The following is a 14,345-nucleotide window of genomic DNA, read 5'->3' on the forward strand; positions in this document are numbered from 1 at the left end:
ATAAATCAATATTCAGCAACACCAAAATAAATTATTAACCACTCACACATAGCAATGAGAAACTGCAGAATTCTAATTTTGATTTAGAAACAAAATTATTTTTTAAAAAAAATTACATGTAATAGTGCAATATAGAAAAAAACTATCCCCAAGGGTAATCTAACTAAGAACAAGAAAAGAAAAACATATTGCCAAAGTAAAGTCTCAAGTCCACAGTATGCAGAAAAGTGAGAACAGTCATTATTAATTTAAGAAAAAACATATACAGTAAGGCCCCCTTTTACAAAGGTGTGGTAGCTGATTTAGCGCGCACTAATTGATTTAACGTGCGTTAAACGCTAACGCATCCATAGACTATCCCCCTCTTTTATTAAGGTGCACTAGCTGTAGTGTGCAGTAATCGAATTAGTGTGCGCTAAACGCTAATGCATAGACTAACATGCACGCGTTAGTGTTTTTGCACCTGCTAAATCGATTAGTGCGCTAATCAGTTAGCGCACCTTAGTAAAAGTGGGCCTATAATGGGCGCATTACCATTTAGCATGCGCTAAATCAGTTAGCGTGCGCTAAAACGCTTAGTGCACCTTTGTAAAAGAGGGAGTAAATCTTAAGAGGTAAATCTACCCCCTAACTTCTGAGCCCTATCATTTAAGAAGCTCAGTGTCTTTAATCACTCCCTTGATCTCTTTCCATTATGGGGCTCATTTTCTTTCTTTTAGCTTAAGTTCACAAAAATTTTATTAAAAAATTTGCAGTAAAGGACAAGACAAGAAATATAACAGTACAGTAGTAGTCAGTATATACTGAACAATCTTAGCATTAAGCCTACATAGTATGTAAAAATACGTAGATGAACTTGCATATGTGACTACTCTTTCTTATGAAACCAAAAACCTGAAGAGAGATAAATAGTCAAGTTGCATATAATTGATTTTACAGCATAATGAAATAAATACATATAAGTCCTTTTACTAAGTGCACTAACCAATTTAGCGCACAAAAACTTATTTAGTGCACGCTAATAGAATTAGCGCATGCTAAATGCTTTTTTAAAAAAAAAAAATAAATTTATTTTTATTCAAAATTTACATTTTAGATAAGCACTTCAACTTGAATATAGATTAAAATTAAAATACAGGAAAGCTGGATGGTATCCCCATCCAGGGTATTATTGAAAGAAAAATGTTACATTCATTATTTCGTCCACAATGATCCAAGACTTAAGCAAATAACAAAAGATGGAAAACACACAAATTATTTATCAGGACATAATAGAAATAAGAGAGACCGCTTCTGTCTGCTGGTTCGTTAAACTTTCGGAATCACCATTGGTCCTATGGTTACTCTCCCCCACCCCCCATCCCTTCCTTGCCTACAATAAATTGTAACAACTGTTTAGGTTCAAGAAATAGGAAAGATTTTCCTTCTAATGAGATACAGCACTTAGCAGCAAATTTTAATATAAAGGAAGCACCCAGAGCAATAACTCTAGGTTTATAAATCATAAATTCTTCTCTTCTGCGTCTCATGAGAAATATCTGGAAATATACAAATTATTGAACCCAAAAAAAGTTTTATTCATATGTCGGAAATAAGTTTGAAAAATCAAATCCCTGTCAAACTCTAAGGCAAATTAAATAATAAAGGTAGTCCTCTCAGTTATTACTTCCAGAGAGCTTTCCGGAAAATTTGATAAGTTCAGTCCACTTTTATCCGGTTCTTCTGGGTCCGTAGGAGTAGAGCTGTCCTGTTTCTTTTCCAAAGTAATATATTGCACTCTAACAATAAGTGGTAGGCTTTCTTCTGGTACTAAAAGAGCTTCTTTTAAGTATTTTTGGACCATTTCCAGACCAGAAATCACAGGAGACTTTTGAAAATTCAAAAACTTGAGATTGTTCCTCCTCTGTTTATTTTCCATAAATTCCAATTTTAGATAAATAAAAGATTGCTTTTTAATAGTTTCCAATTTCTGTGATTTAAGTGAATTGATCTGGTCATCGTGTTGCAGTATTTTTTCATCCTGCTCTCTTAATTTAAGTTCATGTTCCTTTACCTGAGAGCTGACAGTGCCACTATCCAAATGTAATATTAATACTGCCTTTTTGAGGCTCATTTTCAAAAAAGAAAAACATTCCAAAAGTGACAAAGTTGCAGATGGATGTTTTTCTTACCAAACCTTCCAAATCACTACTTTTGAGACCCATTTTCTGGACAAATTTTAATGTTGTTTGTCTGAAATGCATCTAAATCTCAAGAGGGGGTGTTGGAAGCATGTCTTTAGTTGGACTAGGCATGCTTATAATTTGGAAGTCTATTTTGCAATAATCAGACATTAGAGAGAAAGTCCAGAGCACAATTTGGGTGTTTGAAGCTAGACCTACTTTCCTAACACAAAAGTTTCAAAAAGGTGCCAAAACTGTCCAGATGATCACTGGAGGGATGAAAGCATGACTCCACCTTTCTCCCCTAGTGGTCATTGACTCCCTACCTCCTGTGACAATCCTGCATCCCAAAGTCTTGTCACAGAGAAATATGGGAGGAATTACAAGCCCTGATGCAGAAGGGCTGACCAAGTCAGAGCCCGGGAGTGTAGATCAGCTGACTATCCTATGGACAGTGAAGAAATGGAAGTAGAACAGGAAAGCTGTGACTTCCCTGATACTGTCCAGAAACCAGGCAGTAAAGTTTTACCTCGCTGTTGTCCAGGTGCTGGGAAGCAGAAAGCAGCACAGCAGGGTGCCTTGAGAGCAATGCAAGCCGAGGGAAGGAAACTCACCCCCCTGCAGCTAAAGGAGTGTGTTTTCTTCCCCCAGCTTAAACAGAGGCTCTGTAATGAGCTTAAGGAGGCAGCAGGAACCGACAGATCCCTCGGGACAGGAGCAGAGCAGGAACCAGAATCCCAGCATGAAGCTGGACTAGCTTGGAAGCAGCCAGAGCTACTTGCTGAAAGGGACTGGGACATGAAGGAGGAACAGGTTGGAAACTTGCCTTTACAATACTGTATGCCTGAGCCAATGATAGTTGAGGAAGGCTGTGCTCCCGTGTGTAGCTACTACTGAACCCATGGAGATTGCATAAGGGCTGGGAGTTTATAGAAGGAAAAGTTTCTGTTCCTTACTGTTACTCTGCTGTTCCCCTGCTCACAAAGGAAAGTTATGTCTGTAGAGATAATTACAGAAATTGCCAGTGTTATTCTGGGGAATAGGACTGAATAAGGCATCTGAGCTTATGTGTGTGAGATATACAAACTTGCACATAGTTTAGTCCAACGCTGTGCAGGACGACAGCCTGGGTTTACCCTGGTTTCGGGTTACCAAACTAAACTAAACTAAACCTTATGTTTATATACCGCATCATCTTCATGGAAGTAGAGCTCGGCATGGTTTACAAGAACTTAAAAATGAGAAAGGGTAGGAAAAGGTTTACATAAGTTTATAAGTTGAGTGGAAAAGTAAGGGAAAAAAGAAATTACATGTTAGAGAAGAGCCAGGTTTTTAGTTGCTTGCGGAATAAATGGAGGGAGCTCAGGTTCCGCAGTGGGATGGTAAGGTCATTCCAGAGACCTGTGATTCTGAATAGAAGTGATTTCCCCAGTTTACCTGCGTGGAGAATACCATGTAGGGAGGGGAAGGATAGTTTTAATTTATGGGCAGTCCTGGTGGAGTCAGGGCACGAGGAGTTGAAGGAAAGTGGGATTAGGGAAGGAAGGATGCCGTGAATAATCTTAAAAGCCAGGCAAGAGCATTTGAATTAGATTCTGGAAATCACTGGGAGCCAGTGAAGATTGGCCAGGAGTGGGGAGACGTGGTCAGATTTACGTTTTGCAAAGATCAGCTTGGCTGCTGTATTCTGAATAAGCTGGAGTCTTTGGAGGCTTTTTTTTTTTGTTAAGCATAGGTAAATGGCATTACAGTAGTCAAGCAAGTGCTAATTGATCTCCATAGCAACCAGGGAGAGACAGCCAGTACTGCCTGTCTTTAGAGCCTGAAACCAAACGCTGACTACAGACTGTTTGGGCATGTTGGGGAAGTACAATTACTGTTTATCCAGCTCAATGATACCAGCTGTACCTCGTAGAAACTGAAAAAACTTTTGATGAATATAAGTTACCTTTTTCCAGTTATGCGGCTCTGGTGAAGAGGACTGTTAATACTATGATTTATTTTTATGAAGTCCAAAGCATGCCTGATTATGTTTAAGTTAAAGAAGAGCCTGGTATTTTTGGGTATAAAGTTTATGTCACCAGTGAAACCGGGCTTGCCTGAGGTTGGGTTCATAGATAACCCCGCAAAAGACAAAGGCGCGCGCCGACAACTGAGCGCAAGATGGAGGCGCACGCCGAAGAAAATTACAGTTTTTAGGAGGGTTTTTGTTGGGGAGCCCCCCCCAGTTTACTTAATAGAGATCGCGCCAGCGTTAGGGGGGTTTGGGGGGTTGTAACCATCCACATTTTACTGTAAACTTAACTTTTTCCCTAAAAACAGGGAAAAAGTGAAGTTTTCAGTAAAATGTGGGGGGTTACAACCCCCCAAACCCCCCACAACGCCCCCACAATGCGGCGCGATCTCTATTAAGTAAAGTGGGGGGGTTCCCCCCATGCCCACCGTCGGAGCCCTAAAAACAGTAATTTTCTGCGGTGCGCGCCTCCGCGCTGCGCTCAATTGTCTGCGCACGCCTTTGTCCCGGCGCACTTTTGACCTGACACCCTGAGATTGCCAAGGCCAGTAGCCTAATAAAGTCTATGATTTATAATTTAAACCATTCAGACTGCTGGAGTTTTCTGTGCCAAGAACACACCACATCTAGCCCAGGAAAACCATAGAGGTATCCTGCTTGAAAGGTAACCCTACTTTAAAGAGGCTCACGCCAGGTGTTGGAAGTGTGTCACTGCCTAGCTTTGGAAAACCGCTCGGCCAGAGACTAGGTGGTGACACTCCCCATAATGCTCCTGGAGTAGCCTGGTAGGTGGTCTAGTGAACTATAGAGATGCAATGAGGACAAACACATCTGAGAAATGACCATTGTTGAAACAAAAAGATCAATATTTTATTGTGTTGAATATGAATTTTTGTATGTATTCAACAAAACATCTAATCAGATTTAGATGTCATATCGAAAATGCCCCTCTACATAACATTCAAAATGAGAAATAATAAAAAACAAAACAAATAAATCTTTTTTGCATATCTTGCAATACACAATAGGGGAAACAAAGAAAGCAAGGCTTACACCTTGGGTTTCAAAGTAAGAAACATTTTTCTCCTTTGCTGAGTAACACATGCAATGTCTGGAAAGATTTGTATTGTTTACCCACAAAACAACTTCTGCTTAGCCTTAAAATATAATGTCAGGATCTCCAATTGTTCGAAGTTAGAAAGGAAGGTTACTAGCAATACTGCATGTACAGAAATGATATTCTGAGAGTCCTCCAGGAAAGCTGTCAACTGAACAGTTTCTGTAAAGGGCTACCTTCCTATCCCCATATTCTGAGAAGCATTAGAAACCATACGGAGATAGTAACATCTTGAAATTGGAAAACTTTCTGCATATTCAAAAAAAAACGGTGTTCCTACATTTCTAAGGATTTTTTTGTCTATTCAGGCATAGATTGAGGATATTCTCAAAAAACAGCAAGGGAATATTTTTATCCAAGGTGATACTTATAAATCACTGTTGTACTAATCACCTTTGTTTTACTTCAAGCACAAATTACAACACAAGTTGATGTGGTTAAGTGAACACTCAGACCCACAGCTGAGGTCCGGTGAAACAAGTTCACGGAGCAGCTATTAAGGAGACCATCATTGTTGTTCACAGTCTCCTCCACCAAACAAAGACTAAATAACAGCACATAAACTTGAAGAAAATAAAATAATAAATTTGACAGCAACTTAACTTTGAATGGTGTGGATGATACACATAACTGCTCCGGGCTCCTCCGTTTATTCACAATACCGACCTCCCAACCTAGGTTTCACCCGCTGGCTTCTTCAGGAGGGGTACTACAATTACAAGATGGATTCCTGAGGGATAGAGGGATCGTGGGGTACTGAGTAAACCAACCTGGTCGTGCATGTGCAAGACCGGAGGGCTAGGACTTCGATAGGAGGGCAGAACTTAAATGGGAAACCAAGGTGGCAGGGGAGCCCCTTCTGATGATTCAGACAGGCCTTGACCTGTTTTTGGCCGCCGCGGGAGCGGACTGCTGGGCAGGATGGACCTGTGGTCTGACCCGGCAGAGGCACTGCTTATGTTCTTATGTTCTTAAGATGACTCAAATCAACACTACACCACACAGCTTGCTAACTTAATAAACAGTACATTTTGAATTCCTTACATTCATAGATTGAGGATAGACAGAGACAGGACGTATTTTTATGATGTGTGCTATCTGCTGCACCTTTTATAAAATACACGTCTCAGGAATTAGCCTGCTGCCTATATAGGGGAGTGTGTGGCACGGTGGTTAGAGCACAATGGAGGAGTCGTGAGGATAAGAAGTCAATAACTCAGCCACAGGTATATAGTTCAAAGTACGCTTTATTGATAACAGCAATGCGAAAATTCAAAGACGCGATACTGACAGTGTTTCAGAATCGATACCTATGTCAAGAGCCTCAAAGGATGGTTTTTCGATCACAAGAAGAGTGCATTAGGCGCAGATAAATGTTTAGAATGATTACAGACAGAAACCGGTGTCCAAAGCAGTGCTACAGCCTAAGCACCATGTGGTTGTGGGTTCAAATCCCTCACTGTTCCCTGTGACCCTGGGAAAGTCACTTAATTCCCCCATTGCCCCAGGTACACTAAGAGCATAAGAATTGCCACTGTTGAGTCAGACCAGTGGTCCATCGTGCCAAGCAGTCCGCTCACACGGCGGCCCTTTGATCAAAGATCAGCGCCCTAACTAAGACTAGCCCTACCTGCATAAGTTCTGGTTCAGCAGGAACTTGTCTAACTTTGTTTTGAATCTCTGGAGTGTGTTTTCCCCTACGATAGACTCATGAAGAGCGTTCCAGTTTTCTACCACTCTCTGAGTGAAGAAAAACTTCCTTACATTCATACAGAATCTATCCTCTTTCAATTTTAGAGAGTGCCCTCTCGTTCTCCCTACCTTGGAGAGGGTGAACAACCTGTCCTTATCTACTAAGTCTATTCCCTTCAGTACCTTGAATGTTTCGATCATGTCCCCTCTCAATCTCCTCTGTTCGAGGGAGAAAAGACACAGTTTCTCTAATCTTTCACTGTACCGCAACTCCTCCAGCCCCTTAACCATCTTAGACTCTCTTCTCTGGACCCTTTCGAGTAGTACCGTGTCCTTCTTCATGTACGGCGACCAGTGCTGGACACTACTCCAGGTGAGGGGGCAACATGGCCCAGTACAGTGGCATGATAACCTTCTCCAATCTGTTTGTGATCCCCTTTTTCATAATTCCTAGCATTCTGTTCACCCTTTTCACCACCCCACACATTGTGTAGATGGCTTCATCAGCTTGTCAATCATAAATCCTGTCTCTTTCCAGGGAGGTCTCTCCAAGTACCGCCCCAGACATCCTGTATTCGTGCATGAGATTTTTGTTACCTACATGCATTACTTTACACTTATTCATGTTGAACTTCATCTGCCATGTTGATGCCCATTCCTCGAATCTGATTATGTCACTTTGCAGATCTTCGCAATCCCCCTGCGTCTTCACTACTCTGAATAACTTCATATCGTCTGCAAATTTAATCACCTCACTCATCGTACCAATGTCTAGATCATTTATAAAGATGTTGACGAGCACGGGTCCAAGCACCGAACCCTGTGGCACCCTACTGGTGACGCTCTTCCAGTCAGTATTGTCCATTTACCCCCACTCTCTGTTTCCTATGATCCAGACAGTTTTTAATCCACGTGAGTATTTCACCCTCGATTCCATGGCTCATAATTTTCCGAAGTAGTCATTCATGCGGAACCTTGTCAAACGCCTTCTGAAAATCCAAATATACAATGTCAACCGGGTCGCCCTTGTCTATCTGTCTGTTTACTCCCTCAAAGAAGTGCAGCAAGTTTGACAAACACGATCTGCCTTTGCTAAAACCATGCTGACTGGTCCTCATCAGTCCGTGTCCATCAAGGTGATCAATGATGCGGTCCTTTATCAGTGACTCTACCATATTTCCCGGTACCGAGGTCAGACTCACCGGTCTGTAGTTTCCCGGATCTCCCCTTGAACCTTTCTTGAAGATTGGTGTAACATTTGCCACCTTTCAGTCTTCCGGAATCTTTCCTGATTTGATCGACAGATTGGCTATTAGTTGAAGCAGTTCAGCTATGGTCCCTTTCAGTTCCTTGATGACCTTCGGATGGATGCCATCCAGTCCCTTGGATTTATCACTCTTAAACCTATCAATCTGCCTCCTCTAGACTGACCGTCAATCCTGTCAGCTTTTCTTCCTCGTTTCCAGCATATAGCCAGATGTGTACATCTTCTTCGGTAAATACAGAAGCAAAAAATGTGTTCAGTTTGTCAGCGATTGCTTTGTCCTCCTTTAGTGCTTCCTTTATTCCATGGTCATGCAACGGTTCCACCGCTTCCTTTGTGGATCGTTTCCCCTTAATATATCAAAAGAACGGCTTGAAGTTCTTCACCTCCTTGGCTATTTTTTCTTTGTAGTCTCTTTTGGTCCCTTTTAACCGCCTCATAGCACCTGCATTGATGTTGTTTATGATTGTTCCAGTTTTCATCCGTTTTTGACCTTTTCCATTCCTTATACAAAGTTTTCTTGTCTCTTATCACTTCCTTCACCTCTACAGTGAGCCACACCGGTTATTTGTTCTTTTTCCTCTTTGATCCCTTGTTGATATGCAGTATATATAGATTTTGCGCCTCGGTGACTGTGTCCTTAAAAAGGGTCCAAGCATGCTGTAGCATTTTTACAGTGCTTATCCTCTTCTTAATCTTCTTCCCTACCATGAGTCTTATCCCTTCGTAGTTCCCTTTACAGAAGTTCAGTGTTTTGGCTGTTATTTTGGACTGATGTTTATCCCCTGGATTCAGATCAATGTGGATCATATTGTGATTGCTGTTTCCCAGTGTCCCTTCTACTTCTACATCTTGTGCCGGTCCTCGTAGGCCATTTAGAATTAAGTCCAGAATTGCATATCCTTTAGTGTTTTCCTTGACAAGTTGTTCCAGGAAGCAGTCACCTACAGCAACCAAGAACTTGGTCTCTCTAATGCAGCCGGAGGTGCTTAGGTTCCAGTCTATTCACGGATTGTTGAAGTCACCCATGATAACTGCATTGCCTCCCTTGAAGTTGCATTTAATCTCATCCGTCATTTCTCCATCAATTTCTTCGGACTGCCCTGGGGATCGGTAGAAGATGCCGACCTTCATTTCCAGGCCATTTGTTTCTGGAATTTTGACCCATAGAGACTCTCCAGTAGATTCAATTCCCTCTTTGATATATATGGCAAAGCCCCCACCTTTTTGAGCCACTCTGTCTCTGTGGTATGGTTTGTATCCTGGTAGCACAGTGTCCCAGACATTTTCCTCAGTCCTCCATGTTTCCGTGATGCCTAAGATGTCAACGTTATCTTTTTGTGCCATAGCTTCTAGTTCACCCATCTTATTTCTAAGGCTCCTTGCGTTCGTGTACATACACTTGAGTTTGCGGCCTGTTCCTTTCTTGCATATCCTTCCCTCTTGTGTCCTTCTCGATCTGTCTTGCCTGTGATCCAGTGAGTCTTTCCCTCTATTGCTAATTTTTTGAGCAGAAAATTAAGGATGTCAGATCGAACCTAGGACAATCCACACCCATACAATTTTCGGATTCCTCTGAACAGGTGAATCTTCTACCTTTCAGCACTTTTTCTAATCTTAAACCTCCATCTTTAGCAGACCTCTTTAAAGTCTTTCAATCGATCAATGCCCCTAATAACCCAACAGAAAGCATCCCTCCCTCAATTCTTAAAAAATTATTTCCTATTTTTGGCCCATTTATACTGCAAATGATAACAAAAAGTCTTACTTCTAATCTTGTTCCAGAAGCTTGGAAATCTGCTTTAGTCTTCCCAAAACTGAAAAACCAAAATCTAGACAATACACAGCCAGCAAACTTCCATCCCATTGCTAACCTTCCCATCATTTCCAAACTTACGGAAAAAATAGTACAGAACCAGCACATAGAATTTATTGACAAATCCAACGTGCTTTACCCCTACCAAACTGGCTTCTGCTCTAATTACTTCACTGAATTATCTTTACTTGATCTCATCACTACTATACACTACTTTCATGACCACCGAAAATCTGTCCTTCTTATTAGAGAATGACACGGGGAAAAAATCTGTCCCCGTCATTGCCCTGTCCACGGCCCACCTTCCCCTTCACTGCCCCATCACCACCATTCCCTTCACCGCCCTGTCACTGTCACCGCCATCCCCTTCATCGCCCCGTCACCGTCACTGCCATCCCATTCACTGCCCTGTCACCATTCCCGCAGCATCCATATAAACCTCAGTACTGCAATATTTAGCTTATTCTTTCCTTATAAATCAAAGTTCTGGCTGCTGAACTAGAGAAAGATGTTCAGCTGGCAGGGCTTTGTTTATAAATTTTTATCAACACAACTAATATACTACTTTATCCTAAAGCGAAAAAGAAAAAGAAAATAAATATAATTGTTTTTTCTACCTTTGTTGTCTGGTTTCTGCTTTCCTCATCTTCTAATTCAATTCCTTCCATCCACTGTGTGTCTTCTCTCTGCATCTTCCATTTGCTCTGTTACTGTGCCTCTCCCTTCATCCCCCCAATTGGTTTGGCACCCATCTTCTTCCCTCCGCTCCCCCATAGTCTGGCATCTGTCTTCTTCCTTCCAGCGTCTTCTCCTTACTCTGTCTTCCACATTTCCCTTCAGGGTCTGTTCCTCTCCACCCTCCTTCAATGTCTGTTCTATTCCTTTCCACCACCACCCTTCCCTCTCTCCTTCACCATCAGTTCCTTTCTACCACCCTTCAGCTCCTCTCGCGCGGCCTATCTATCTACCTCCCTCCCTCCCTCTTACTTTCGTGGCACGTTACAATGTAATTTGTGCAAGCCGCTGGAGCCTGCGAGCTCGGTCCCCAAACAATCTCGCTTCTGTGTTCCTATTTTCCCCATTTCTAATATCTCCCTTATGTATCTGGCATTGCTCCCCCTGTGTCTATATACCATCCCCATGGCATGTATGTCCCCTTTATGTCTCTGTCCCTATGCCCCCATGCACATAATTTCCCCTCTGTTTCTGTTACTTTCCTGTGTCCAGATTTCCCCTCTCTTCCTCTTCCTCACCAATGTGTCTCTTCTCTTCAACCCCATCTAGCTTATTTCCCTCTTTCTTCCCCCCCCCTGCTGCTTCCTGCATCTAGCTCACCTGCCTGCCCTCCCCTTTCTTTCCTGCTTTGGGTTTCTTTCTCTCCCTCTTCATCCCCTTGGCCAAGAATCTCTTTCCCTTTCACTCCCTCCTTCCTAGTGTGAGCTGGGAACACATGCAATCATGCTGTCCAGCAGCCCCCTCCCACCCGATTGCAGCATTCCGTCAGCTCCCTCCCTCCACCTCACCTTAGATGCAGAGTTTGCTGGTTTTCTTTTTGCCCAGCCGTACGCGTTCAAAAAGCCGCGCACGCGCGGCTGCTCAGTTGTTCAATCTTCTGCTCTGACGCAAACGGAAACAGGAAGTTGCAGCAGAGGAGAAGATTGAACAACTGGAGCAGCCACGCATGCGCAGCTTTTTGAAAGCGTGCGGCTGGGCGAAAAAGAAAGCAGGCAAACTCTGCATTTAAGGTGAGGTAGAGGGAGGGAGATGGCAAAACGCTGCGATCGGGTGGGTGGGAGCTGCTGGACCACTCGATCCTTGATTGCCTCCACGGAGCGGTGAATGGCCTTGTCCCTGTCCCCACAGTGACCACTATTTTTCTTTCCCCGTTTTGGCGGGTTACCCGCTGCTACTCGCAGCTAGCCACGGGTAACAACCACCGTGTCATTCTCTACTTCTTATCTCTCTAGACATGTCCGCTGCCTTCGACACTGTCGATCACCATCTTCTTATTGATCGTCTAAGGAACTGCGGTATCAGAGGTTCAGCCTTCTCATGGTTTATCTCCTATTTCAACGACCGTAACTTTAAAGTTCACTTGCAAGAGAAAACCTCATCGCCTATTGTTCAAACTTACAGCGTCCCTCGAGGCTCTATTCTTTCTCCTTTACTATTTAATATTTTCATTGCCCCTCTTCTCACCCTAGCTCAGTCCATTGGCTTTACTATTTTTGTATATGCAGACGACATTCAACATCTCCACCCTGTTAATTCTTCAAATATTAGCGAAATATAAGAAATTAATACCAAACTGGACAAAATCAGTGATTGGCTCCACATAAATAAACTTTCCCTTAACATCAATAAATCCTGTGGTATACTCTTCCCGATCAGAAACAATGAAATGATAAAAGGACAAATCTCTATTAAATCTTGCCCAGTAAAAATGGAATCAAAAATAAAACTGCTCAGAGTAACTATAGAAAAAGATTTAAACTTTGATGACCAGATAAGCTCCGTCATAAAAACCTGCTTCTACAAGCTTCAGCTTATCTGTTCCTTAACTTCAATTCTTGAAACTAATGCTATCACAACCCTCGTTCACTCATTGGTCATCTCTCATTTAGATTACTGTAATTCTCTATATAATGGAATTATCCAAAAAGAATTACGTCATTTGTAGCTCATCCAAAATACAACAATCAAACTTATTCACAAGGTAGGAAAATATGATCATGTTACTCCTTTTCTGAAAGAAGCCCATTGGCTACCATTACTCACTGTATCACTTATAAAACCTTAATGCTGGTCTTCAAAATCAAACTTTCGCATCTCCCATCTTTTCTTGATAAACTCATCATCCCTTTTTGTCCTTCCCGGACCCTTAGATCAGCTTATCAGAATTTATTGCCCATCCCTTCCATCAAAGAATTCTACTACACTAGAAAAACTAACTTTTCCATTGTCACTCCAACCTTATGGAATGCCATGCTACCTCAACTTCACTTTGAAAATTCTCTTGACAAATTCAAAATTAAACTGAAAACGTTCTTATTTCAAGACGCATACCACAGTATTTAAATATTTCCTCTTCAACAGCTAGCAAAAAAAAAAATAAAAAATTTAACACTAACCGCTTTTAAGAAGCGATACCCGCTCCTGATGTCATATCCTCCCCTCCTTGCTTTTTTCTTTTCCTTAATTTTGTTTTTAATAATGTAATTATCGATTCCCCCCTTCCCTTTTACCCTCAAGCTTATGTTCGTATTAGTAATTTATCTTCTTAATGTTCACTCTTTCCTCCACCAATAATAATTATTTTAACCTTTTATTTTTTTTAGTATTGTAAACTGGCTAGATGCACGTCGATGGTCGGTATATTAAAATTAATAAAACTTGAAACTTTATCTTCTTGCATGGTATCCTCCGGGTATACTGGTTCCCGAACCATCGACTCTCTTTCTTGGTCAAATGTCGGCTTTCCCCTTCTTCCTAGTTTAAAAACTACTCAACTTCTCTCTTGATGTTGCTTTCAAGTAGCCTTGTTCTGTCTCTGCTGAGGTGGAGTCCGTCCTTCCTGTATAGCTTGCTCTTCCCCCAGAACTAAATAGAGTTTGAGCCCACCGGGACAGATAGGGAAATATGATAAATTACCTGAATATAAAATCACGTGAGGATATAAGTGGTATATAAATAAATACAAACAAAAAGTTGACCCTTGACATTCCACAGACCCGGAAGTCTGACAAGAACAAGAACACTGTGGAGGAGATGATGTTCAAAATGCAGGCTTTATTAAAAGTACAGTCCAATAATTCACATGAAGAAATACCTAGGACCCAAAGCATTAGGGACTATGGACTCAACAGGGTCCATGTTTTGACAAAACTGTTTTCCTCAGGGGTTCTTGAAGGTCCTGATACAAAAACTCATGCATCAAAGACTAAAAACGATCCTTAGTAAACATCTGTGCAGTTGAGAATGGCTTTGAGGATTTCTCATGATCGTTTTTAGTCTTTGATCCATGAGTTTTCATATCAGGACCTTCAGGAACCCCTGAGGAAGACAGTTTTGTCGAAACACGGACCGTGTTGGGTCCATAGTCCCCAATGCTTTGGGTCCTAGGTATTTCTTCATGTGAATTATTGGACTGTAGTTTTAATAAAGCCTGCATCTTGAACATCATATCCTTCACAGTGGTTTTGTTCATATATAAATAAAATAATAATAATAATATATAAAACAACAACCCACTCTCAAAGTATGTGGTAATCTTGAGTTGC

The sequence above is a fragment of the Geotrypetes seraphini genome, chromosome 12 (assembly GCF_902459505.1).
Source record: "Geotrypetes seraphini chromosome 12, aGeoSer1.1, whole genome shotgun sequence".
Lineage (NCBI taxonomy): Eukaryota > Metazoa > Chordata > Amphibia > Gymnophiona > Dermophiidae > Geotrypetes > Geotrypetes seraphini.